This window comes from Felis catus, chromosome A3, assembly GCF_018350175.1.
Source record: "Felis catus isolate Fca126 chromosome A3, F.catus_Fca126_mat1.0, whole genome shotgun sequence".
NCBI classification, from domain to species: Eukaryota; Metazoa; Chordata; class Mammalia; order Carnivora; family Felidae; genus Felis; species Felis catus.
Genome location: NC_058370.1, coordinates 23,064,192 through 23,090,792, shown reverse-complemented (window position 1 = coordinate 23,090,792; position 26,601 = coordinate 23,064,192). Strand labels below are relative to the sequence as shown.

Sequence of the window (26,601 nt, the reverse complement as noted above, 5' to 3'; positions counted from 1 at the left end):
GCTCATGGGGTGGGGGGTGGGGGTGTTGTAAGGGATCAACACATTTCTCTGTCATCGCTACAGTCACTGCTGAGCAGTGGGTCATCTGGTCTGGTTCATGGGGAAGAAATAAGGCAGCCGGATGGTCATAGGTCTGTTCTGGCAGAGGGGTGAGGACTCGGGGCTTATTTCTCTCTGGCCTGTGCCATCTGTGGATACGAGCTCCCCATAAGTGAGCTTCAGGAGGCCAGTCCCCAGGCAGGTGGGAGAAGCCCAAGGAGGCTGTCTAACCTCTGAGAAGGGCCACAGGGATCACCTGGATGTGTGAGCCCTACCAGGCAGGCACAGCAGTCCTCGGGGAGACTGGGAGACCGGAAGAAGGCTGGGCTCTTGACTCTAGGTTCTTTGGGCCCATGGGAATTTCTGTGTAGATTTACTCCATTCATTATTCAGTCAGTTTACCGATGCCAACCCCAGCCTGGGCGCTGGGGACACACTTGTCCTCAAGGAGATACTATCCCAGGAGGGAGGTGAGCTCAGAGTGGGTAGTGGTCAGGGCCTCCGGATGAAGCCAGGTCAACCTCTCTGGAAGTTCAGAAGGGGAAGAAGTCATCCAACCTGGGGGCATCAGGGAAGGCTTCCTGTGGAAGGTGATATTTAGGCTGAGCCTTGAAAACATGACTGTGAAGAGATAGCATGGGATAAAAAGGGCATTCGGTGTCTAAGGAACAGCAAAGGCCTGGTCATGGGAACTCAGCTTGGGAGGTGTTGGTCAGAGGCAGGCAGAGGGGTCTGGACTCACTGTAGCTATCCCCTGAGCCAGGGAGCCACCTCTGTCCCTCACATGCATGTGCACATGTAGGGGTCACGTTCCAGCTTGCTGGAGACGAGAGGAGAGCTCCTGCCCTGGCTCTCCTGATTAATCTATAATTAAATCAGCACAGACGCCACAGAACTGTGCTGTCATTAGAGAGTTCGTAAGGGCAAACAGTGATTTCTCCACTAACCAAGAGCCCTGCCAGGGGGCTGCAGCTCTGGTCATGCACAGACAGCCATCAGGGGCAAGATGCAAGCACAGGAGGCCAGAGCTTCAGGCAGGAATAAGAAAACCGGCAGCTCACACTTTGGCCATTTATACAGTGTTCCCGTCACTACCTTGGTTAAGCCTGACAATGACACGATGGCCATGGGTGGGGCTTGGGGGGGACTATTATTTATTTGCTCCCATTTTACAGATACAGAAACTGAGGTGCAGAAAGCACAAGGGTGAAACAGCCCGGTTGGTTTCAGAATTGCCAGAGGTGCCTCTTGCCAGCTGTGTGGTCTCAAGCAGATTGCTTACCCTCTCTGTCCCTCAGTTTCTTTGTCTGTGTAATGAGGCCGAAACACTGTCACTTCAAAATATTGGTTTTAAGGACTGAATGAAGCAATCCATGCAAAGAATTTAGCAGCGTTTGATGCTTATCAAATGCTACTACTTATGATCATGCTTTGTTATAATTGCTTGTTTCTTGTCCTCCTTTCCCACGAGAATGCAGGCTCCATGAGGATAGGGACTATGTCCATCTTGTTCATTGCTGTGACTCCAGCAATTGTCACTTGGTAGTGTTCGGTAAGTTGTTAGTATCCGAGGCAGCATTTATGTGATAAGCCCACAAAATGCTAAACAAATATGAGATACCATTTTCTCCATGTTCTGCCTGTCTCTAAAAAGGATTCAAGGGACAAGTACAGATCTGCCTTGACTCACGATGGAGTTAATGTCCTGATAAGTGGAAAATACAGTAAGTCGAAAATTTAATACACCTAACCTACCAAACATCTGAGCTCAGCCCAGCCTATCTTCAGTGTGCTCATAACACTTACATTAGCCTGCCCTGGGCAAAGTCATCTCCCACGGGTCACGTTTTATAATAAAGTACTGCATATCTCACTTTAGGAGTTGACTGAATACTGTACTGGAAGGGACAAACAGAATGGCTGTTTGGGCGCAGAGCGGTTGCCAAGTGTATCAGCTGTTTACTCCCGTACCCTGGGAGCCCTGCTCGCTGCCGCTGCCCCAGCACCACGGGAAAGCATCCTCCTGTGCGTGCCTAGCCCGGGAAAAGATCAAAATGCAAATTGGGAAGTGTGGTTTCTACTGAATGTGTATTGTTTTCACACCATTGTAAAGTCAAAAACTCTAAGTCAAACCGTGGGAAGTTGGGGGCCACCTAGACCATCGTCATTATTATCGTTGCTGCTGTTGCTGTTGTCTTTGTTATGATCACTGTTGTGTCCCAAGTCTGCTATTCAGAGCTGGTCCTTCCTGAAATGGGTTCAGGAAAAGTCTAGAAATAAGCAGGAAGCCTCAATTCACCTGCTAAGAGGTAAGGAGCAGACTGGAGGTGACTGGCTTCTGAAGGGATGTCTGGGCAGAGGTGCAGAAAACTTTGGGGGCCCTGGAAGAGTCCCTTCCTCTTGTCATCTAGGGTCTTCGGACCTGCAGAGAGGTCAGAGGGGCTGGAGTCTGCAGCCCACCGGACACAGAAGGGATCAGAGGGAATCTGCCTGTGGCGGTTCAGAGGATCGTTACTGTCTCTGTGCTGCAGTTTCCAACCTCTCCGCTGGGATCTGAGGTTTGTCACACAAATAACTTAAAGTCCTAGATTCTCCAAATGATTTACTTTAAATATGATCAATTTGAGTGGATTCAGAGTTATCCCTGTAATGGTGTCACCCGCACTCACTTGCATTCTTGAGTGGCAGGTAAAGGGACAGACTTAACCCAGAACTCCTAGAACTAAGAGCCTCTCACCTGCACCTCCAGCCGTGAGTGACTGCTGTATGTTAAGTCACTCCCCTGTGACACAAATGCTCACGTGAATACTGTGCTGTGTTCCCAGAGGTGTCTGCTCATGGCCTCTCTGTTCTCTGCTGAGGGAGCACACTCAACCAAAAGTTCTGGGCGGGGGGCTTAATACCCCAGGAGCCACCCTTGACCAAGGGGATGAGGGGGTGTGGAGAAAGACTTCCTCGCCCCTCAGTGCGACGATCGCCCACAGCAATAACTTGAGTATCAGCACCCATCTTGGCTTCCCTCCCTTTCCTGACTCATTCCCTGCATCCCAACTAAACTACTGCACCCTGATCCTCATCCAGGATTTGCATTTGGGGCACCTAGCCTAACACACCCTCCAGAATTGTGCAGCTTTTCTGACCTACAAAAATTGTTGAGAGGTGTCTAAGGCCTCTCAGATACAGCCTTGTATGCAGATACAGCCTTGGGAGTGCATGTACCGTGTGGGCTGTGATGACCAAAATACAGCGGGCGGAGGCTCTAGGTAGGGAAGCGCTGGTCAGCAGACGGTTCTGGTAAGTAGAGGCTGATGGTAGATGGAAACCAGGTGGCAGAGAGCTCTGTCTTGTGGCAGCTTCACCTCAACCCTCGTCAGGAACCCGATGCAAATCCTGAACTGAGGACTCTGCTGAACCAAGGGGGCACTTATTTGTTTTAGTAGTCACTGACTAAGCACCTACTGTATGCTGAGGAGACAAACGGATAAAGAAAGGTGAATAAGAGTGGGTGTCCTTGCCCTTGCCCTAAGGGGGTCAGTGTCTACTGGGAAAGAGAAATGTGTCAACGTGTGGGTAGAGGTTAGAGATGAGCCGAGAAATTCATCCATTCATTTAGGATATATTTATTGAGCACTTTGGGTATACAAGCCTCTGTGTTAGGCCTGGTGGATGAAAGAGAGCCACACTCCCCTCAGAAATGAGGAAAGGCAACTGGCATTTATTGGGCTCCTGCTGTGTGCCAGGCACTGAGTAGGGCGCTCCCGTAGTTCAGCTCATCTCCTCTCATAACAAACCCGGGAGGTGGCAGCTGTTCTTATCCCCACTACACAGACAATGCCCAGAAAGGTGATGTAATTTACCGGACCACACGGCTGGCAAGTGGCAGAGCTGGGGTTCAGCCTAGGTCTGTCAGATTCCCGGACCCCAATACTATTTTTTCCCCTTAAATCAGACCAAGGTCTGTGGTTTTTGTCTTAAATACCCACTGAGTGAACCAGTTTTTAAAAGAACAAAACCTGGAAGCAAACCAGGCCAGGCTCAGATGGAGCCAGAACAAGCTTTTGCTGGGGTCAAGCTCCTGCGCCGAGGCCCTGCCTCATCAGCAGGGGCCCCAGCCTGGTCTTGACCCCTGTCTGCGGGGAATCCGGGACACCTGGAAGCTGACCTCATTCCACCCTGAAGAGTCGGGGGAGGAGAGCTTGGTAGAGGCCTGCTCCCTGTGCCCACAGGCCTCGGAGGCAGCTGACACAGGATTCAGTTGCAGCCTGGGGCTCAGCCGCTGCCCCCCGCCCCTCACCTTCCCTAGGAATGTCAAGGCAGGGCCTGGCTGGTGCAGGGAGGGGGAGGATGTTCAGGTTACTATTACTGCAAAACAAACCACCCCAGAACTTAGTGGCACAAACTAACCATTTTATTTTGCTCACAGTCTGTAGGTCAAGAATATAGACAGGGCACAGTGGGTATGCCAGCTTTGTGATGTCTAGGGTCTTCTCTGGAAAGACTTCGTAACTAGAGGTGACTCAACAGCCGGCGGCTGGAATCATCTGGAGTGTCTTCACTCACATGTCTGGCAGTTGATGCTGGCTATCAGCTGGGACCTCAGTGGGGCTCTCAGCCAGAACAACTACACGTGGCTTTTCTGTGCCCTCTCTCCCTGCACTAGATTGCGCTTCCTCACAGCATGGTGGCTGGGTTCTGAGAGCAAGCATCCCAGGAGGGCCAGGTGGATGTTGTGTCACCCTTTATGACCTACCCTTGGAAATTAGCCTTGCCTCACTTCTGCAATAGTCCCAAGCCCACCCAGGTTCAAGGGGAAGGAACACAGACCTCACCTCTCAATGGGACAGCATGGGGAATTGCAGACCCTGTTGTGGCCATATTTGCCACATAATCTGCTCTATGTATAATCTGCTCCTGAAAGGAGTAGATGGGTTTGGCTGTCTAAACTAGTAGACCATTGGGTGAGAGGCTGTGCTAAGTGGAGGCAAAGGCAGCATTGTGAATGCAGGATGGGGGGTCGTAGTCTGAGGGGGTCAGAGAACAAAGAGCTTAGATTGAGGTTGACCTTTGAGGTCCAGGCAGCAAGGCTGGAGATAACAAGGCAGGGCTCAATCTGACACAAAAGAACAGGTATTATTTTATTTGTTTGTCTACTACCCCTCCATCAGTCCAGCCACCTTACACATCCATCCATCCATCCACCTCTATATCTCATTCACTTTCACTATGACTCAATTCCTCACCTGTAAAATTGGGGTGATAGTATAAACTTCATAGGGTTGTTTGAAGATTCAGTGGATTAATAAACATAAAGTGTCTAGGGGAGTGCCCAGCACATATTAAGTGCACAATAAATATCACCTATTATGATTAGCATTAGTGCTATTTATTGTTATTGTTATTCAGCCATGCACTCACAAATTGATCCCCCTACCCCCTCTTTCATCTGTCTGTCCTTTCATTTATTCAGCTGTGTAGGTGAATTATGTGCACATTTATCTTACATGAATTCAACCATATTCTGAGCAAGATAGAGGGAGAGAAAACTAATTTTAAAAGCACAATTGACTCTACCTGCCATTCCAGGCAGTGGGTGTGTGTCCCTCAGGGAGTATGAGCTGAGCCATGTGACTTTCCAAATCATTCTATAGGAACATGTTACTAAATAGGTTGGTGGATGCAAAACCACAAATGCTGCATTTCAGGGACAATTTATTGGATCTCATGGGGCAATTGTTTTTTGAGGGGGAGAATGAGAGCAGGGGGCTGGGGGGTATAGGGGCAGCGAGAGGGAGACGTTGAATCCCAATCAGGCTCTGTGCTGTCAGCACAGAGCCAGACTCTGAGTTCAAACTCACGAATCATAGGTCAGGTTTAACTATGCACGTTTCACCTTTCATGCTCGCTTTCCTACCTTCTGCATGGGATGGGATCCACCTCACTATGAGGCCCTGGCAGATTCCTGGTGACACAGATATGGTAAGACCTGGTCCCTGACCTCAATATGCTCACAGCGTATGGCAAGTGCAACAGGACAGACACGTAAACAACAGATCATTACAGTGTAATATGAAAAATACCATGACTTTATTAAAATAAAATTCAGTAATAAAAATGTTTTATTCTATTAAAATAAAATAAAATTGCAGAAGCATCCCACTGGTGTTGGGATAGGAAGAACATCAGGGAGGCCTTTGTGACTGTATGACATTTAAACAAAATTTAAAAGGATGAGCTTAAAATTTCAAGACACTCAAGAGGGAGAGGGGCCTGCCAGGCAGAGGGAAGGAACAGCACATTATTCAGAGATATTAAAGAACACAGGGCGTTGAGAAAAGGCAGAGTAGGGTGGGTAGGCAGAAGTGGAGGGAGGTAGATGAGTCTAGAAACTTCATCAGGGCTGGATCCTAAGGGCCTCGACTGCCAGTTAAGGAAGCTTGGACTTCATTCTGCAGGTTCAGGGTGTTGGGGGAGGTGGGTGTGCATTGAAGAAAGGCAAACAAGTGTAAGAATCAGAGTTGTGTTTTGAATAGATCACTCTGGCTCCTACATGAAGAATGGACAGGAAAGTAAGAGTCTAGAAGCACGGGGACTAGTGGGAAGGCTGAGTGCCACTCAGCTTCCAGTGATTTCTAGAAGGTGTGGCTGCCAAGGAAAAGGCCTTATGGAAAATAGCCCTGGAGAGAGTGAGCACCTTTCCCCACCAGGTGAGGGCCCAGTTATTGGGCACATTTCTACTTTGGGTTTGAAATCTATTGTTCGGTTTGAGGTATATTGCCTCACAAAGGCTCCAAGTCAAAGTGACAAATGACCCCTCTCAGGTGTTAGCTGGAAGGGTAGCTTCTGGGTCCTACGAAGCATACCTGGTACTGGAAAGGTCTCCTCACTGGACACATAGTTGTCAAGATCTTCTCTTTGTCATAGGTGGCTGCAGTTGGACTATGGGACATCTAGGCTGGTTTTTTGTGTGTTTGTGTTTCTATCCATCCTGGACTTATCATGACTCCTAAATCTGAAGACTCATGCCTTTCATCAGGCCTGGAAAATTCTTCAAATACTTTTTCTCCCTCCCTTCTTCTATTTTCTCTTCTTGGAACTCTATTCATTTGTTATACCTTCTCAGTGTGTCCTCTGTGCCTCATATTTTCCCTCTTCCCTCTGCCTCTCCCTCTCCTTCTATCTCTGCTATATTCTGGATAATTTCTTCAGGTTCTAGGTCACATTTTTTTTTCTCTTCATCTGAGGCTAAACTGCTATTGAAACTTTCCAAAAATTTTTGAATTTCAATTTTATTACATTTTCATTTCTGGAAGTTTGACTTCATTGTCTTTCAAATCTACCTGTTCTTTTTGGAGAGTCTCTTGTTCCTTATTTGTGTTTTCAACTTCCTCTGTATTTCTCTAAACATCAGAAGTGTATTTATTTTATATTTTCAATCTGATAATACAAATATTTGAAATCTTTGGGGATCTGATTCTGTTATCTGATGTTTCTTCTGTCTTGCTCAAGGTGGCATGTTTTTTGAATGCTTTGCAATTTTTTAGTTGTCAGTTGGACTGTATCCGTGAGAATTCACTGATGGCTAGAATGAGAATGTTTTCTTCCAAGGAGGATTTGGTTTTGCTTCTGTTGAGCATCCGGAGTACCACAGAATTTATTTTGTATTTTTTATACTTTCAAAAATTGAACTATTTCCTATGAAAAGTAAAGTCTACAACACTTTTGAGGGAAACAATATTCTGATTAGTTGTGAGACTTTATACAATGGAATAATGCAGGATTCCTTATCTGGATGTAACATGTGATTCATTTATGTTATTGTATATGGTGATAATTTGTATAGTATTCCATTATATTAATATACCACAATTCATTTATCCATTCTCCTATTTATGGACATTTGGGTTGTTTCCAGTTTGGTGCCATTATGAGTGAAGCTATGAACATTCTTGTATATTACTTTTGGTAAGCATAAACACTTATTTTTATTGGGTAAATATCCAGCAGTAAAATTCTCAGGTGATGGAGTATGTGGATGTTTAGCTTTAGGAGATACTAAATTTACCAATTTACTCTCCCACAAGCCAGATATGAGAGTTCCAGGTGCTGTACACCCTCACCAGCACTTAGCATTGTGTGTTTTTAATTTTTGCTATTTTGGTGGGGATGTAGTGGTGTTTCATTGTGCCTTTAATTTGTATTTTCATGATGATTAATGATGTAGAACACCTATTATGTTTACTGGCTATCTTGATATCCTGTTTGGTCCATGTTCACATCTGTTGCCCCCCTTTTTTGGAACTTAGAATTAATTGGAATTTACTGGAAAAATAAAGTGGTATGTACTCCACATTATGTAACACCTCCTGCAGAGTGTAGGGCAGTGGTGCTCTGGTAAACTAATGCTCAGAAAGTTTTTCTAAGCCTGATTTGTGGCATTTTCTGATTTCCATGGTGTAAATACTCCAGCCACATCTCATTTCAAGCTACCAACTGGATGGCTTACAAAATTCCCAAATATTTAACAAACAGCTCCCATGAGTCAGTATGTACCAACTCTGGGACACTACTGAGTCTGGAGTATTATCTCCAGAAACTAACTGATATATCTGCAGCAAAATATGTAAATAATCACACTTATTGGTATACAACAGCCTCACGTCAGTTGAGGTCAGATTTTTGCCTGCAAATGAGCCAACCAGCAATTAACCATGAAAGAACTTTCAGTTTACAGAGCTCTTTGGATCCTCACATTCCACTTAAATGATGTGAATCTGTATCTGCTTCTAGACCACTATTTGCAGATACGTTGATGCTGTTGGGGGGACATCAGGAAATCCTCTTGAACTTGTGTGCACAGCAGTAAACAGTGGTTTTGAGCTAACTGGCCCCCAAGATCTCTTTTAGTCCTGGGAGTCTGCAGCTCAAAATTCAAGAAATTTCCCACTACTTGTCCACTTTCCTTTATTTTTATTTTAGCACTGCTATGGAATAGAATCTTTGAAAGTTTTTTTTTTAACGTTTATTCATTTTTGAGAGACAGAGAGACAGAGCATGAGCAGGGGAGGGGCAGAGAGAGAGGGAGACACAGAGTCTGAAGCAGGCTCCAGGCTCTCAGCTGTCAGCACAGAGCCCGACGCAAGCTCGAACTCACGAACCGTGAGATCACGATCTGAGCCGGTCAGATGCTTAACCAACTGAGCCACCCAGGTGCCCCAAGAAATAGAATCTTTCAAAGCACGACTTCTAGAGCTAGTGAACTCAGAGATCACATAGCTCATTCCATAGAAGGCTCTGGAGTCAGGTTGCTTAGATTAGATTCTTGGCTCTGCCACTTACTTTCTCTTCGATTTGGGACAAGTCATCTTAAATCCCTCTGTGCTTCAGTTTCCTCATATGATCATGAAAACTGAGGTTACAAACAATGGAATTCCTGGGAATTGTCTCTGAAGTGCTGGAACCCCCAATTGCATCAAGTGTCTGGGATCAGTCAGTGTTGGTGGGTGTAGGGCAGACAGTCTGTAGTGGCAACAAGAGGAACTAACATTACCCACACTTGGTTCCCCGGGGGTGTTCTCTCATCTTTCCACCTTGATAGTCTGTGCCCACAGTGGCTGGTTAGGGCAGCTGCTTGGCCAGTGGTGCTCAGGCCCAAGATCAGTCCCCTTCTTCAGGAAATCCTGCACCTTCCTGAGAAATATCCAATCCCAGACCTCCCCCAATCCTGACAATAATTTGAAATCCACCACTGTGAGCTATCTCAGACCCAGTTTCTTCCGTCTTTTTTCCTCTAGAGCCTGTTTGGAGCACCATGATTTAAATCCATTTTCTCTTGCTGAGGGCAGGGGAAGCTGTGATGGAGCTCAGGCCCTGTGCTGCCCAGAACCAAGGGGAGTCCTCCTGCCCAGGGGGCTTGGGGTCCTGGGTGAGCCTTTGAGGTGTGAACAGGCCAGTGGCCCCTCTTGCGAGGCCTTCATCATTCAACTGTTCTGATATGTTTTATTTTTTAACTTGGGGTGTCTATTTCTTATTGATTCTTAGGAACTCTTTGTATGTTCTGGATATGAACCCTTAGTTGGATGCATATATTCAAAATGTACCTTCTCCCAATCTGAGGCCTACCTTTCACATCTCCTAAATGAAGAATGCCCCCCCTTTTTTTAGAGAGAGAGAGAGAAAGAAAGTGAGAGAGAAGGTATGCATGAGCAGGGGAGGTGCAGAGGGAGAGGGAGAGAGAGAATCCCAAGTAGGCTCCACACTTAGTGCAGAGCCTGACATGGGACTTGATCTCACCACCCTGGGATCAGGATCTCACGACCTGAGCTGGAATCAAGAGTTGGGTGCTCAACAGACTGAACCACCCAGGCTCCCTGAAGAGTTCACTTTTAATGAAATCTAATTTATCATTCTTCAATGAAGTTTTTAAGAAATGAACATATTTATTAATATTTTCTTTAGAACTTTTATTGTTTTTAGTTTCCATGTACAGATATATGGTCTTCTATCTTGAATTAATTTTTGTGAATGATGTGAGATAAGGGTCAACATTCTTTTTCTTCATGTGGATATCCAGTTTTGACTGCACTATTTATTGAAAACAGAAAAATACAAAATAAATACCTTTTTAATCCACTTTTTATTGAAAACTACAAAAATATGTATTCTTTCCCTGAATTTCAAGAGCACATCATTAGCTAGGTGATCAAATATGCATAGATCTGTTTTTGGATTCTCTGTTCTGTACTCCTGATCTATTTGTTTATCAGTGCACTGATCCCACACTGTCTCAATTATTATTTTTTAGGCGCGCCTGGGTGGCTCAGTTGGTTAAGCTTCTGACTGCAGCTCAGGTAATGATCTCACGATTTGTGGGTTTAAGCCCTGCGTCAGGCACTGTTCTTCACAGCTCAGAGCCTGGATCCTGCTTCGGAGTCTGTGTCTCCCTCTCTTGCTGCCCCTTCCCCACTTGCACTCTGTCTCTCAAAAGAATGAATAAACATTAAAATTTTTTTAATTACTATTTTTTAAATTAGCTGATTCTATTAATTAAGGTTTTTTAATTCACCCTTTAATTGAGATATAATCATATTAGTTTCAGGTGTACAACATAATGATTTGACATTTGTGTGTACTGTGAAGTAATTAAACTTTTAATTTTAAGATAATTGTAGATTCCCATACAGTTGTAAGAAATAACAGAGAGCCCATGTGCTCTTTACCCAGTTCTTCCCAATGATAACATCTTGCAAAACTAGAGTGCAATATCACAACCAGGATATTGATATAGATACAATCTACCAATCTTATTTAGAATTCCCCAGTTTTACTTGTACTCATTTGTGTGTATGTGCGTGCGTGCGTGCGTGTGTGTGTGTGTGTGTGTGTGTTTAGTTCTGTTCAATTTTGTCACACAGGTAGGGTCATGTATCCACCACAAGTCAAGATACAGAACAGTTTCATTACCACAAGAATCCGCTGTGTTTCCCTTTTGTAGCCATACCCACCTCCATCCCACGTTTTCTCCCCCACCACGTGGATCATCCCTAACCCCTGGCTAATCTGTCCTCCATGTCTATAATTTCGTCATTTCAAAAAAAATTATATAACAGAATTGCATACTATGTAACTTTTTAGGATTGGCTTCTTTCTTTCTGCATAAATTCCCTTGAGATTCACCCAAGTTGCCATGATATTAATATTTCCTTCCTTCTTATTACTGAGGTGTATATTCCATAGTGTGGATGTACATAGTTTGTTTGACAATCCACCCAGTGAAGATCTGAGTTGCTTCCAGCATTCAGCTACTATTGGCACAGTTGCTGTGGACATTCATGTATAAGTTTTTGTGTGAACTTAAGTTTTTGTATCTCTTGGATAAATGACCAAGAGTGCAATTTCTGGATTATATGGTAATAGTGTGTTTAGATTTGTTTTAAGTAAAGACTTTAGTTTTTAGAGCAGTTTTAGATTCACAGCAAAATTGAGTGAAAAGTACAGAGAGTTTCTATATACCTGCTGCCCCAACATTTGGACAGCCTTCCCTACTATCAAAATTCTCCAGCAGAGTGGTGTAATTATACAGAATAGCTTGTTAAAATCTATGAATCTGTCTTGACACATCATCATTGCCTAAAGCCCATAGTTTACATTAGGATTTACTCCTGGTGTTGTATGTTCTGTGGGTTTGGACAGATGTATGGCATGCACCCACCATTATAGCATCATGCAGAATGGCTTAACTGCTGTAAAAACCCTCTCTACTCTGCCTGTTCATCTCTTCCTCCCCCAACCCCTGGCAACCACTGATCCTTTTTACTGTCTCCCTAGTTTTGCCTTTTCCAGAATGTCACCAGTTGGAATTATACACTATGAAGTCCTTTTAGATTGGCTTCTATCACTTAGTAATATTCACTTAAGTTTCAATCGTGCCTTTTCATGGCTTGACAGCTCTTTTCCTTTTTGCACTGAATAATATTCCACTGCCTGAAGGACCACGGTTTATCTATCCATTCACCTACTGAGGGACATCTTGGTTGTTTCCCAGTTTGGGCAATTATGAATAAAGCTGCCATGAACATCCATAGACAAGTGTTTGTGTGGACCTAAGTTTTCAATTTATTTAAGTAAATGCCAAGGAGCATAATTGCTGGATCATACAGTTTAAGAGTATGCTTAGTTTAGTAAGAAACTGTCTTCCAAAGTGGCTGTGCCATTTTGCATTCCCGCTAGCAATGAAATGAGAAGGGCCTGTTGCCCTGTGTTCTCACCAGCGTTTGGTGATTTCCATGTTTGGGGTTGTGGCCATTTTAATCAGTGGGTAGAGATACCTTGTTTTAATTAGCAATTCCCTAGTGACAAATGATGCTGAACATCTTTTCAAATGCTTACTTTCTATCTGTCTATCTTCTTTGGTCTTTTGACCATTTTTTAATTAGGCTGTTCATTTTCATATTGTTGAGTTTTAAGAGTTTTTGGATATTTTAGATAACAGTCCTTCATCATATGTGTCTTTTGAAAGTTAATTTTTGTGAAAGGTTTAAGGACCATGCCTAGATTCTTTTTTTTTTTTTTTTTTTTTTGCATATGGATGTACAGTTGTTCCAGCACCATTTGTTGAAAATACTATCTTCGGTTCATTGTATTGCCTTTGCTCCTTTTTCAAAGATTAGTTGACTCTATTTATGTGGGTTTATTTCTGATTGAATATTTTTTGCTGTTGAATTTTGAGAGTTCTTTGTACATTCTAGGTCCTAGTCCTCTGAGCTATAGTTTTCAATATACCCTAAAATCTAGTATTGTTAGTCCTACAGCTTTATTTTTAAATATTTGTTTGTTTGTTTATTCATTCATTCATTCATTCATTCATTCATTTTTTTGTGAGAGAGAGACTGCGAGCATAAGCAGGGGAGAGGGGCAGAGGGAGAAAAAGAGAATCTTAAGCAGGCTGCATGCTCAGTGCAGATCCCAATGAGGGGCTTGATCCCACAACCCTGGAACCATAACCTGAACTTGAAATCAAGAGTCAGATGCTCAACTCACTGAGCCACCCAGGCACCCCAGTGCTACATCTTTATTATCCTTTAATATAACCTCGACAATTGAAAGTCCTTTGAATTTTCATGTAAGTTTCAGAATGAGATTATCAAATTGTCCAGAGGATTTTGATTGGGATTGGGATCTATAGATCTACGTGGGGAGAACTGACACCTCTCAAATAGTGAGTCTTCCAATCTAAGAACATAGTATATCTCTCCATTTGTTAAGGTCTAATTTAATTTTTGTCTACAAGGTTTTGTCGTTTTCAGAGTAGAAGACTTGCCCATTTTGTTAAATGTTTTTATTTATTTTTGAGACAGAGAGAGACAGAGCATGAGCAGGGGAGGGGCAGAGAGAGGAGGAGACACAGAATCCAAAGCAGGCTCCAGGCTCTGAGCTGTCAGCACACAGCCTGATGCGGGACTTGAACTCTTGGACTGTGAGATCATGACCTGAGCTGAAGTCCTACACTTAACCGACTGAGCTACCCATGTGCCCCACCCATTTTTATTAGAGTTATTCCTCAGTATTTAATGAGTTTTGGTGTTATTGCAATGGTATTATTAAATTTTTATTTTATTTTATTTTATTTATTTTTTAAATGTTTGTTTATTTTTGAAAGAGAGAGAGAGAGAGAGAGACAGACAGACAGACAGACCCCGAGTGGGGAAGGGACAGAGAAAGAGGGAAACACAGAATCTGAAGCAGGCTCCAGACTCTGAGCTGTCAGCACAGAGCCCAACATGGGGCTCAAACTTACAACTGTGAGATCATGACCTGAGCCAAAGTTGGACGCTTAACCGACTGAGCCACCTAGGCACCGCATTAAAATTTTATTTTTAATTGTTGCTCATATATGCAAATATAATTAATTTTTGAACATTGATTTTGTATATACAGACCTTGCTAAATTCACTTATTAATTCTAATAGTTTGTAGATTCTTTTGGATTTTCTACATGTACAATATGTCATCTGTGAATAATGACATTTTTACTTTTCTGTTTCAATTTCGTACATTTCCCCCTTGCCTTGTAGCTCTGGCTAGCTTGTGATGTTGAATAAACAATAATGATAGTGGATGGTTAATCTAAATAAGAAAGCATTCAAATTTTCACCGGTAAGTATGATGTTAGCTATGGTGCTTTCCAGATGCCCTTGATAAGATTAATGAAGATATCCTCTATTCCTAGTTGACCAAGAGTTTTTATTATGAATGGTTGTTGACTTTGAAATATATTTTCCACATCTTTTGAGATGATCATTTTTAAAAAATCTGTTAAAGAGAGTTATATTGATAGATTTTTGAATCAAACCAACTTTGTAGAATAAGTTGCGTTGAGTCATGATGTTCTATGCTGTATACCACCAGGTAGTATTTAGTATTAATATTATAGCATTTAGTATTATTATTACAGTATTTAGTATTTTTACATTCATGGAGGTATTGGCTTACAACTTTCCTTCTTAGAATTTGGTAACAAGTTTAGGCTGAAATCACAAGTTGGGACATATTCCCTCCTTTCCTAATTTCTAGAATAATTTGTAGGATTGATGTTTTTATTCTCTAAACATTTAAAAGGATTCACCAGTGAAATCACTTGGGCTTAGAGTTTCCTTTATGGGAAGGTTTTAAATTACAGATTAAATTTCTTTAACATATATAGGATTATTCAAAACTTTTATTTCTTCTTGTATCTGTTTTGATAAGTAATTTGTCCATTTCAAGGACAAGGAATTTGTCCATTTCAATGAAATTATCCAATTTTTGACATGGAAGTGTTATATTCTCTTATTACCTTTTAAATGTCTGTAGCATCTGTCCTTTATTCCTTTATTAATTCCTGATGTTGGTAACTTGTGTTATCTGCTTTGTGTTACCTTTCTATTTCTCTTCTTGATCTTTTTTCAGAGAACTAACTTTTGGATTTGTTAATTTTGGAATCCACTTTTTAAAAAATTTATATTTATTTATTTATGTAAATGTTTTATTTATTTATTTGAGAGAGAGAGAGAGAGAGCACATGCAAGCGGGAGAGGGGTAGAGAGAGACAGGGACAGAGGATCCAAAGCAGGATCTGCACTGACAGTGGTGAGCCCAATATGGGGCTCAAAGTCACAAACCGTGAGATCATGACCTGAGCTGAAGTCTGGTGCTCAGCTGACTGAGCCACCCAGGTTCCACCCAGGGTCCACTTTAATTTTTATTAAAAAAAATTTTTTAATGTTTATTTTTGAGAGAGAGAGAGAGAGAGAGAGAGAGAGAGAGAGATTGAGAGAGAGAGAGAACAAGTGGAGAAAGGCCAGACAGAGAGGGAAACACAGAATCTGAAGCAGACTCCAGGCTCTGAGCTGTCAGCGTAGAGCCTGACGCAGGGCTTGAACCCACGAACCACGAGATCATGACCTGAGCTGAAGTCCAATGCTTAAGTGACTGAGCCATCCAGGTGCCCTTCTTGGAGTCCACTTTAAATTGAAGTTCTCGGCTTGAATTTTTTCGGTACCTCATCAATACTTACAATTCAGGCCTAAAACCCATGTGGGGGCCAGTCAATGACCATACCTTCTCAGGGGAGATTTTTCTGTAAAATGCCAGGCTGAAACAGACAATTTTCTTTGCTGCCTGCTTCTGTGAAGTAGGATTTTTTTTTTTAATTCACCCTTTTTTTCAGTGTTATAGCCCTTCCCAAATCTATAATTTTTGCAGAATGACCCCTGCCTATTTTGGCTCTCAGTCTTACATGGGTCATAGACTGTGTTACCTGAGCTGTACGTGTCGGCACAGCACCCACAGCTTCCGGGCAGGTTTATCTCCTTGCTTTCACATTCTTGCTTTGTTTCTGGCCTGTAAGACTTGTCCATTTCCATATATATATTTTTAATCTAACATTTTTAGATGTTTTATAGTGGGAACATCTTAGCGTCTCTCACGTTAGAGCCTTTGCACTGGCTGCTCCCTCCGCTGGAATGCTTTCCCCCAGGTGTCTGCAGGGGTGTCATGTCTCCTTCACTCTCTTCCTCATATATTACCTTCTCGGTGAGTGCTATCTGGCTGCCCTATTTTAAAATGAATAATCTGGGGCGCCTAGGTGGCTCAGTTGGTTAAGCGTCTGACTTTGGCACGAGTCATGATCTCACGGTTTGTGGGTTCGAGCCCCGTGTCAGGCTCAGTGCTGACAGCTCAGAGCCTGGAGCCTGCTTCAGATTCTATATCTCCCTCTCTCTCTCTCTCTCTGCCTCTCCCCTGCTCACCCTCTCTCTCTCTTTCTCTCAAAAATAAACATTAAAAGACTTTAAAATTGATAATCTGCACCAACTCTAGCAACCCCCTACTCTTCTTACCCTGATCTACCTTTTCCCTTTTTTTCATAGAACTTATAACCACCTAACAAATTGTGTCATTTACTTTTTTACTGTGTGTAAGGGTTTTTTTTGTTTGTTTGTTTTTTGGTTAATTGACCAGTTCCCTTTGCTAGCTGAAAGCTCTTGGAGGGCCGGATCTTTATCTATGTTGTTTACTGAAGTCTCCCAAATTCCTAGAACGTGTCTGGCACATAGCAGTTTCTCAGTAAATATTTCTTGAACTAATAGAATGGATAAAGGAATGCTTCCAGAGCTGGAAACCTCTTATTGGACAGGGGGAGAAACAGGGGTCTAGAGAGGGAAAGGAATTTGTCCAAGGTCACCTGGAGGAGATGGTGGCAGAGTCAGGACCAGAACAGTTACCCTTGGCCTGTGGCCAGTGCTCCACAGCTTCGAAGTGCCTTCATTGTCTCCTTGGAGCCTTGCCATAGGCCCCGGGTACGAGCAGCTCAGGAAAAACAGTCATTTCCTAACACTGTCGGCCACATTCTTCTTCTGGAAGCATGGTCTTCCCCAGCTCTGCCGCCTGCACCCTCTCGGTTTTCCTTCTGTTTCCCTGCTTACATCCTTTTCGACTCAACTCCCGAAGCCTGCTGATTCTTGAGGTTCTGCTCAGGTGATTGTCCCATCTCCCGATGTCCTCTCTATGAACGACCTTGTCTACTCCCTGCCTTTAATCGTTCTGTCTCCGGCTTCAGCCTCTCCCCTGGTTGCCCATTTTCCTGGACGTCTTCTTACAAGCCTCCGTGTGACTAGGAGTCTCCTTGAGTGCACGAGAAAAGTGTTGGTCTTGAAGAAAACCTAGCTCCGTCACTCACTCCGTGAGCCCTTGATCAGTCACCGTCAGTCTCTGAGCCTTGAACCTGCACTCTGAGAATAATGGTGTTGACCTCACAGGATCGTTCAGAGGTTCAATGGAGTCTGCGGATGGACACCTCTGAAAACTGTGGGCCATGGAGCCCACATGAGGGGCAGCACCATGTGTCCTGCAGATACCTCATATGACTCAAATCCCCAGGCGGGCCCTCCTCTCCTTTGTCCTTTGCCCAGATCTCCCATCACAAGGGTGGCCCTACCAGCCACCCACACTAGAAACCAGAGTCTCATTTTTCCTTTTCCCCTTACCTTGCCCCCATCCGGATCGGTTAGCAACTCCTGTGTCTGCCTCTTTGACTTCTCTCCCAACTATCCCCTTCCTCTCCCTTTCCATAGCTCCAGCCTAGCCCAGGCTCATCATCTCTCCTCTGGACAGTGGCAGTGGCCTCCTCCCATCTCACACCCCCTTGAAAGCCATCTTCCACACTGGCCACCACGAAACAATACACAATCACATCTTCCCTGTGTTCTAAACCCTGTGATAGCACCGCTCTGCCTCTCAGATGAAGGCTGAGCTGTTCACCTGCCACTCAACGTCTTTCCTGATTGGACCCCTGCTCCAGACTCTGCTCTGCTGCTGTCCCCATGCACCTGCACTCAGCTGTTTGCTTTTCTCTGAATCCCCTGTCTTCCCTTCATTTTGTTCATGCAGGTCCCTCTACCTGGAATTCTCTCCCTTCTTTCTCTGTCTGCTGCGGGGTTGCCACAGTCCCTGAAGAAAGACCTGCACTGCAGAGTGGAAAATGAGAGGCAGGGTGTAATCTGTGTGGCACGTAGCACACAGGCGTTGTGTTGATGGTGATCCCACACTTCTGCCCGAAATCTTTGGAAATATGCTCTCCTGTTCTAGGCTTAGCCATGAGACGTGAAAGTGGCCTCTACACCCAAGATTTGGACTAGTGCAGTCAGCCAGACGAGCTACTTGGGTAGGGGACACAAGTGCTTGGGGTTGTCCAGATGTCCACTGGGTGAGGCATGTTTGTGAGATGCTTTGAGTGGGATTCACTAGATATTAAAGCAGGTGGGGTTTGTCTCTCTGCTTGGGCTGGCGGTATCCAGAAACCCTGGTAGTATCAGCCTCAGAGCTGGCTCAAGAAGGCTGAGGCCAAAAAGAGGCTGAGACCCGTGAGTCCACATCCTTCTGTTTTCTCCTCTTCACTTGAGGGTCCTTGGGATCCCAGCCATCACACCCTTCCATATCCCACAGCAGCACTCTGTCTAGGTCTGTGGGGGCAATTCCAGCAAGTTATCTTCTGTGTCTTGGACTTTATCCTGGTTCCACCGCTTGCTCCCTATGTATCATGAGATAAGTGAATTTGCTTCTTTGGGCCTCAGTTTTCTCTCTGAAAATGGGGCTCTTAAATCACACAAGCTGGGGTATTTGGAGGATCCACTGAAATGGTGCCTCTGGAGTCTTTGGTGTATGCACAGGAAATAAGTGGGCAAGTGGTCATTTTTTTGGGTCCTTCTGCCCCTCGCATTTCCCCCACACTCTGTGTCAAGGGAAAAGAGTTTTTCCTATTTGCATCTGAGACACTCTTTCAGCCCCATGTCTGGCCTGAGGCCTAACATACAACAGGCATCCATAAGCGTTTTCTAAATTGATCAATAAGGGAGGATGACTTGGGGGGATGGGCAGTGTCCTGGACACTTGGACATGGGGCAAGGGCCATACGAAATGCACCTCTCCCTCACGTCACACAGGCTTTAGCTTTTGGGCCCTACAGGGCCAGGTTCGAATCCTGACTCAGCTCTTACTCCCTCTGAGATCTAGGGCACGTGATGTCATGTCTCCAAGCCTCAGTACCTCACCCAAAAAGGGAAGAAGGGATCCCCATGTCAAAGGAGTGGGATGAGGGTCAGGCCTGACACACAGTAGGTACTCAGGAAATGGGACCCAACCTGTCCTCCTCCCTTCCTCCCTCTCTCCCTTCCTTTCTTCCATGTGAGAGATGTCTCCAAGGAAACAAGAAGAATTATTTTAAGAAAAGAGCTGAGGGCTCGGGTGGGAGCAGATGGTGGCTCGGGCATCTGGGAGGCAGAGGCAGGCGGTTCTGGCCCTTCAAGGAGACAACGGAACCCGTACACCTCCCCATCCCAGGAAGCACCAGGGCAGGGCCTGGAGGCACAGCCATATTGCGGGCCAGAGAAAAGACATTTCTGGCATCACAGAGCAAGGACAGAGCACTGGACCTGTCTGTGCAGTTAACTCACTTCATGACCCTAGAACTAGTCCCAGCCCTCTAGTCTGTTGGCCTGTGGGTGAATAGGAGGCCCTACTGCAAGGGGCAGGGCAGGGAAACGGTAGGATTAGAGGGTGGGGGGCATTTCCAAGTTGTCCTGTGCTTGGGAAGAACAGGCTCTTGTGACTTCAGAAAAGTGGAGGGACCCGTGTCTGGGAGCTGTCCGCCAGGTTTAGGATAGCGTGAGTGAAGGTACCAGGATGCTCCTGATCCCGGCAGAAACTTATTTATTCATTCACTCACTCATTCATTCACTTAGTTCATATCCACTGGACACCTTCCACTGCCAGGCAACGAGCACACTTCAAGTCCTCCTCAGAGCATCCCTAGTGCGGTATTTATGCGCCCATCGTACAGCTGAGGACACTGGAGCTCTGAGAGGCAAAATGAATTGTCCTGGTTCACAAAGAAAGTCGAAGATTCTTTCCCACTCTTGTCTTCATTTTCCATAGATCCCCATCACCTTCAACTGAAAAGCTTGACTCCTCAGAGGACTTCAAGGTCACGATGATCCAGCACCTGCTGACCTTTCTGGCTTTACCTTTGAACTCTTGAGGCTTTAGCTCCAGTGAGCTGCACATAGTGGCTTGTGTGGGCCCAGTCTGGCCTTCAGACCTTGGTGCACTGTCCCCTCATGCTGGAATGCCCATTCTGTCTTCCCCTTGCTCATCGGGTTAAGTCCTGCACAGCTCGGGCATTACCTCTCCCCAGAAGCCTTCCCATACTTCCTCGATACTCAGTCAGCAACCCCCCCCAAGCCCCCAGAATGGTGGGTTTTCTTGGATCTCCCCTGAAGACAGCAAGTCTCCTGAGGCCAGAGATGTTCTTTCTGCAACTGTGCACCCTCGGTGCCCAGCACAGGGCTTGGCCCAAGTGGGTATCCTGAACACTGAGTGAATGAACAAGCAAATGAATGGGATAAGGAACACCCTGGGGTTTCCACTACCAGCTTCACTCATTTTGTTCTCCAAACATTTTCCAGGCACCTCCTCCAGGCCAGGCCTGATGCCAGCCCCAGGGATGACAATAACTCGGGCTCTCAATTCACTGTGCAGTTTACAAAAAGCTTCCATCACAGAAGTCACAACCATTTTGCAAAGTAGGTATTCATTCTTGTGTCCATTTTCCAGATGTGGAAACTGAGGCCCCGTGAGGTTGGGTGACTTTCCCAGTCACAGCCAGTGTGTAACAGAGCCAAGATCTGAACCCACGCCTGCTCACTCTGGAGCCCACACTCCTGCCACACTGTGAAGGAATACATGAACACTCAAAAAATTTGGGAAACACAGGAAAGAAGGAAGAGGGAAAAGTCCTACATAGCTCCCCCTCCCCAACCTTGGGATATATTTCATTAACAGCCTGGGAATCTCCTACTTCTTTTGGCTGAGCCTGTGGGTACAAGCGAGTGACTGGCCTGGCCGAGGTCACACAGATCAGCACAGTCAGGATTTGAATTCAGACTATGGGAGGCCAGAATTTGAGGTGAACTCAATGTGGCTCAGGCCTCAGGGAGCCGTTTCCAGTCTTATGGGAGAAATGGAAGCAAACAGGTGTGGCTTAGTTTGGCCTCCCCCAGAAGGAGACCTCGAGACAGTGAGGAGCACAGGGGGTTTCTTTGGGAGGTGATCCCAGTAAGTAGGAGGCAGAGCAGGTGGAGGGTGAGACGGGGCAGGAGTGAATGTCAATAAAATGTGCATTAGTGAGCGGCTCCTGGAACTCATCCTGCTGGGGACCTTCTGAGAAATGGTGGAGAGGACACCTCAGAACCCTCTCCCTGAAGGAGGCTGGGCATTCACCTATTGGTTCCCGACCACCATGACCGAAGGTTGCTCCTGGGGGCATTCACTCTTCTGCCTTTCCAAGTTGTCCTGTGCTTGGGCAGAGCAAACTCTTGTGGCTTCAGAAAACGCCATCATCAGGCAGAAAAGTGGAGGAACCGGTGTCTGGGAGCTGACCGGTGTCCATGGCTGAAGCTGGAGTCCCAGGTGGACACCAACAACAGTTGCTATGAGGTGTTTGAGACATAGAGTGTTTTGGTCATCATAAAGCACTTGGGGAGTCTAGAGTTAACAATACTGTATTGCATACTTGAAATTTGCGAAGAAGGTAAACCTTCAGTGTTCTCACTACAAGAAAAAAAGGGAACTATGTGGGGGTGATGGACATGTTAATAAACTTGATTGCGGTGATCATGCCACAACGTATACATATATCAAAACACCAGGATGTACCCTGTACATAAATATAATTTTTGTTTGTCGATTATACCTTAATAAAGCTGACGGAAAAAATAAACAAATAAATGCTTGGTAATACTAAAGGGAAACAAATTAAGTATTTGGAAGTGACAAACTGGGAATGGAGAGTAGGGTGCAGAAGTCAGGGAAGGTTTCCCCAGAGTGAGTGACATCGAGCTGGATTTAGAGAGGTGAGCAGTGGGGGAAGAGGCATCCCAGGTAGTAGGGCCTGCACACAGCTTGTCCTCCGGAGAGACTGCAGAGCCTGGACCTGAGCCCTGGGGTCTGACCAGAATTGAATTAGGAAATGGTGCAAAGACCAAACGGTGAAGGGTTTTAAAGACCAGGCTGAGGGGTTCAAACTTCCTTCCCGAGTGTTAGGGAGCCCATGCAGGGTTCTGAGCACAGGGGTGGCACCAGATCCGTGTTCTAGAAAGATCTGTCTTTCTAGACAGACAGGGCTGGGGTGGAGGGTGGTTTGGGAGGGGGTAGACTGGAGCAGGAGCCATGGAAAGAGGCTGGAGTAGCAGTGGAGTCAGGAGATGTGGAGGCTGAGCCGGCTGAGACAGAGTAATGGGGAGGAGGCATCAGACCCCAAGGCTGTTTAGGAGAAGGTTTGGGATGTAGGGTGGGGTGAGGAGGAGGCCAACCCTCCCTGGCTTCGGGGGCCCTGGGAAGCTCGTCCCTTTCCCTTTCCCCCAAGGGGCTGTCCAGATGCCCGACTGCCTTGGAGAATGGCGCTAGGGCCAGGCCTCCCCAGATCTGGTCGTGATGGATCTGGACATTATCTGTTTTGGTCACAAGCCGAGTCTTATCATTAGCTAGCTGTGGTCACTGTCTGGATCTAGTCATTACCAGAGCTGGTCATTACCCAGGGCTGGAGGTTACCTGCTGCCAAATGGACTCTATTTGGTTTGAGTCATTCCATCCTCTTCCAGGGTCCTTCCTGAAGCCCCGGCTCTCTGCCTGAGGACATTAATATTCTGAATTCTGAGGATATATTTTCCCAGTTTCTTTGTTCTCATTTTATTACATGTACAAATGCTTACACAATGTATTTTTTAACTTATCAACTTTAAAATAAGAACAGCATCTAGCCTTTTTAAAAAGCGAAATGTTGTATTGATGAGAATTCACCTATGTTGTTGAGTATAGTTGTGACTCACTCATTTTGAGGGCCATGTGTGACTGTACCACAATCCATTTATCTATTTATTCATTCTCTTGCCCATTGATAATTGGATTGTTGTCAGGATTTCTGCTATCACAAACAGCGCTGCTATGGATATTCTTGTGCATTTTTCCTGATGCTCCACAAAATGTGGTCTGAGAATCAACAGCCTTAGCATCACCTGGAAACATGTTAGAAATGCAGAATCTTTGGCCCTGCCCTAGATTCGCTGGATCAGAATCTGCCTTTTTGCAAGATCCCTGGGTGATTTCCACAGACATTAAAGTTTGAGAAGCCCTGGCTCAGCATACATGTGCATGGGTGTCTCTGGGCAGACGTACCCAGGAATGGATTCACTGGGTGACAGTGGTATATTGGCACGCCCTCCCCTCAGCAGACAGAAGAGCTGGATCCATCTACCTCTTCACTGACACTTAGTATTGTCAGACTTTCTTCGTTTCTGCCAGTTGAATGGGTGTGAAGTGGCATCTCATCATAGTCTTGATTTACATTTCCCTGATGACTAATGAGGTCAGGCACCTCCTTGTGTATTGACTGGCCACGCGTTCCCCTTCTGTGAGACATCGTGGTGGTGTTTTTTTGCTTTTGTTTCTCTTTTAGACTCACTCAACTCAGCCCCTGGTTTTATATTTACTGTTCTCTCAGCCTGAAACACCTTCTGCGTTCCCTGTTCGGTGTCATTTCTTCCAGGAAGCCCTCCCTGACTGCTGCTTGGGCTGTGAGCTGCTTCAGCCTCACAGGCAGGAAAACATGGTGCCACGGCCCCTTCATTTCATTTCCTTATTGAAGAGACTGCAAACCAGTATGACTTGGTTCCTACAGAATTAATTCTTTTTTCAATTTAGTTGCCATAATTTAAATTTAGGAGATTTTGCATTAAAAAATATGAATTGCTGATTTCTTAAAAAAAGGGGGGGGGGAGATGTGGCCCACTGAGCCTCCTTTCCCACATGGCAACAATCCGCTGGCACTGGGGCTGCCCCTACCTACCAGTCCCTAGGACTTCATCCTCATACCCTGCTTCAGTGACCTGCCCAGGCCCTGCGGACTTTAAAGTTTATGACCGTAGCCTAAGCACATCAGTTGTTTACTCCTCTAAATCTCTCCCATCCTTCCCTGCCTCCCCATAATTCTGTTCCTGTCCCTGTTCAGACCTTTATACCTCTCTCCTAGACTGTTACACAAGACTCCCTCTGCCTTCCTTCTCTAGTCTTGCCATTTCTGGTCCACTGACCCCACTCAAGAATCAGCAATGTCTCCCAATTACTTTCCCAGGCACCACCTGACTTTCTTTAAAAAAAAAAAAAAGTATTAATACATTATGAATGTTTCATGATCACAAAAAAAAGTCTAGAGAACAGTATAACAAACGCCTGGGTACCCACCACCCAACTTAAGAAATAAACCATTTCAAGTGTATTTGAAGCCCCTGTTACATTCCCTTCTCCCTCTCTCTCAGGGTCACTACCCTTTTTAATTTGCTATTTATCACTCCTGTATGTAGTTTGTATGTATGACATATGTATGTGTCCCTAAACAATACATAGTGTTGTGTTGCATGCTTTCAAACTTTATATATCTGACAAAAACTGTTTATCCATCTGCAACTTGTTTTTTTCATCCAACAATATATATTTTTTTTATTTAAAAAAATTGTATTGAAGTATAAAGTTCAACAAAGATACACAAATAATAAGGGTACAATTCTGACTTTCCACAGACTGAATCAACAAGTGTGTTTCTGAGATTTATCCTCATAGACATGTGTGGCTTGCATTCATCTATTTTGAAGATCGTGGCGTGGAGAATTTTCTATTGTTTGAGTCTGTCGCTATTTATCCAGTCTCCTGATGATGGACAGTTAGTGTCCAGCTTTCCACTATTACAAATGATGCTGCTTGAATATCCTTGTACAAGTCTCCTGGGACCCCTGTGTGAGGTGTCCTCCAACGCAAAGCCTGCTCATCTTTGACCTGATCACGTATCGCCAGGTTGCTGTCTGGCTCCGGGCTCTCGATGGCTCCCAGCTCAGACGATAAGGTCTTCCTAACCCCCCCAGCCAGTTCTCCTCCCCACTGACACCCTGCCCAAACATACAGTCACCTTCTTGCTGGCTACATGCTTTCTCTCCTCCCCCTAGAACTCTAAACCCACATTTCCCTCCAGACCCTGTGGAGCCACACCTCCTCCAGGGAGCCCTCTTAGGCAACATTGGTCCTCGTGGTGTCACCTCCTCTGAGTGACATCTCTAACCACAGTTGTCAAGGTCCACAAAAACAGAGACCAAAAAACAGAGACCTACACCAGACACTGGGAATGTTAAAGGGAGTCATGGATGGACTGGCAGGGAGGGTGAGTAGCTGGGGTATACAACTGATTACTCTAGGCTTTGATGGGTGAATAGGAGTTTGTAGGTGGAGATGGTGGGAAGGCATTGCTGGCACAGGGAAAGGCAGGTGTTTCTGGGATGGGGATGTGGGCAGGGTGGGCAAATGGGGAACGAGGCTAGAAAAATGGGCTTCGTCGGATTTTGAACACCACCCTTTAACAATCACTGTTCTGACTCTATTTGCATTCAACTAGCATTCTTGGGAGATGTGAAAACCAGGGAGGGTGAGCACATTCATTTGATACCTACTGAATGTCGGAACCGTCAAGGAGCTTAGACCTATCATCTCTTTGGATCCTCAACCCAAGTTGTAGATACTATACTAATGTTGTCCCGATTTTACAGGTGGCGAACCTGGGGCTCAAAAGGGGCGGTCTCTTATTTAGGATCACAGAGCCCCAGAAGTAGTATGAGTACACAGTCCAGGTCCATCCAGGGATTGTTTTAATCCTGTGCTGCCACAGGCGAGAAGGCACCTGCAGGAAATGGGTCACCAGGACGGGGCACGTGTTCCCAGGCTCAGTAGCCCCAAGTTCAAATCCCAGGAGCCTCCGGACTTGCACGGTGTGGACCTGGCCAGTCTCGTCCACTGTGAGCTTCAGTTTCCCTCCTCCACCCAGCCGACGCCGGGTCCACATAGGTTCCTACTGCCCAGCTCTGTAGCCTGGGGTTCCAGGTTCCCGCGCTACCGCAGCCCACGCTGTGTGACCTTGTGCCAGTAGCCTGCACT

General features: G+C 45.3%; 1 long non-coding RNA gene across 1 annotated transcript; it reads left to right on the top strand.

Annotated features, from left to right (window-relative positions):
- On the top strand, window positions 1-25,117 carry LOC123384316. Its single transcript, XR_006595207.1, has 4 exons — window positions 1-1,591; window positions 1,694-1,763; window positions 2,451-2,597; window positions 21,184-25,117. It is a non-coding gene; the product is annotated as an uncharacterized LOC123384316 (long non-coding RNA).
- Window positions 25,118-26,601: the final 1,484 nt, after the last annotated feature.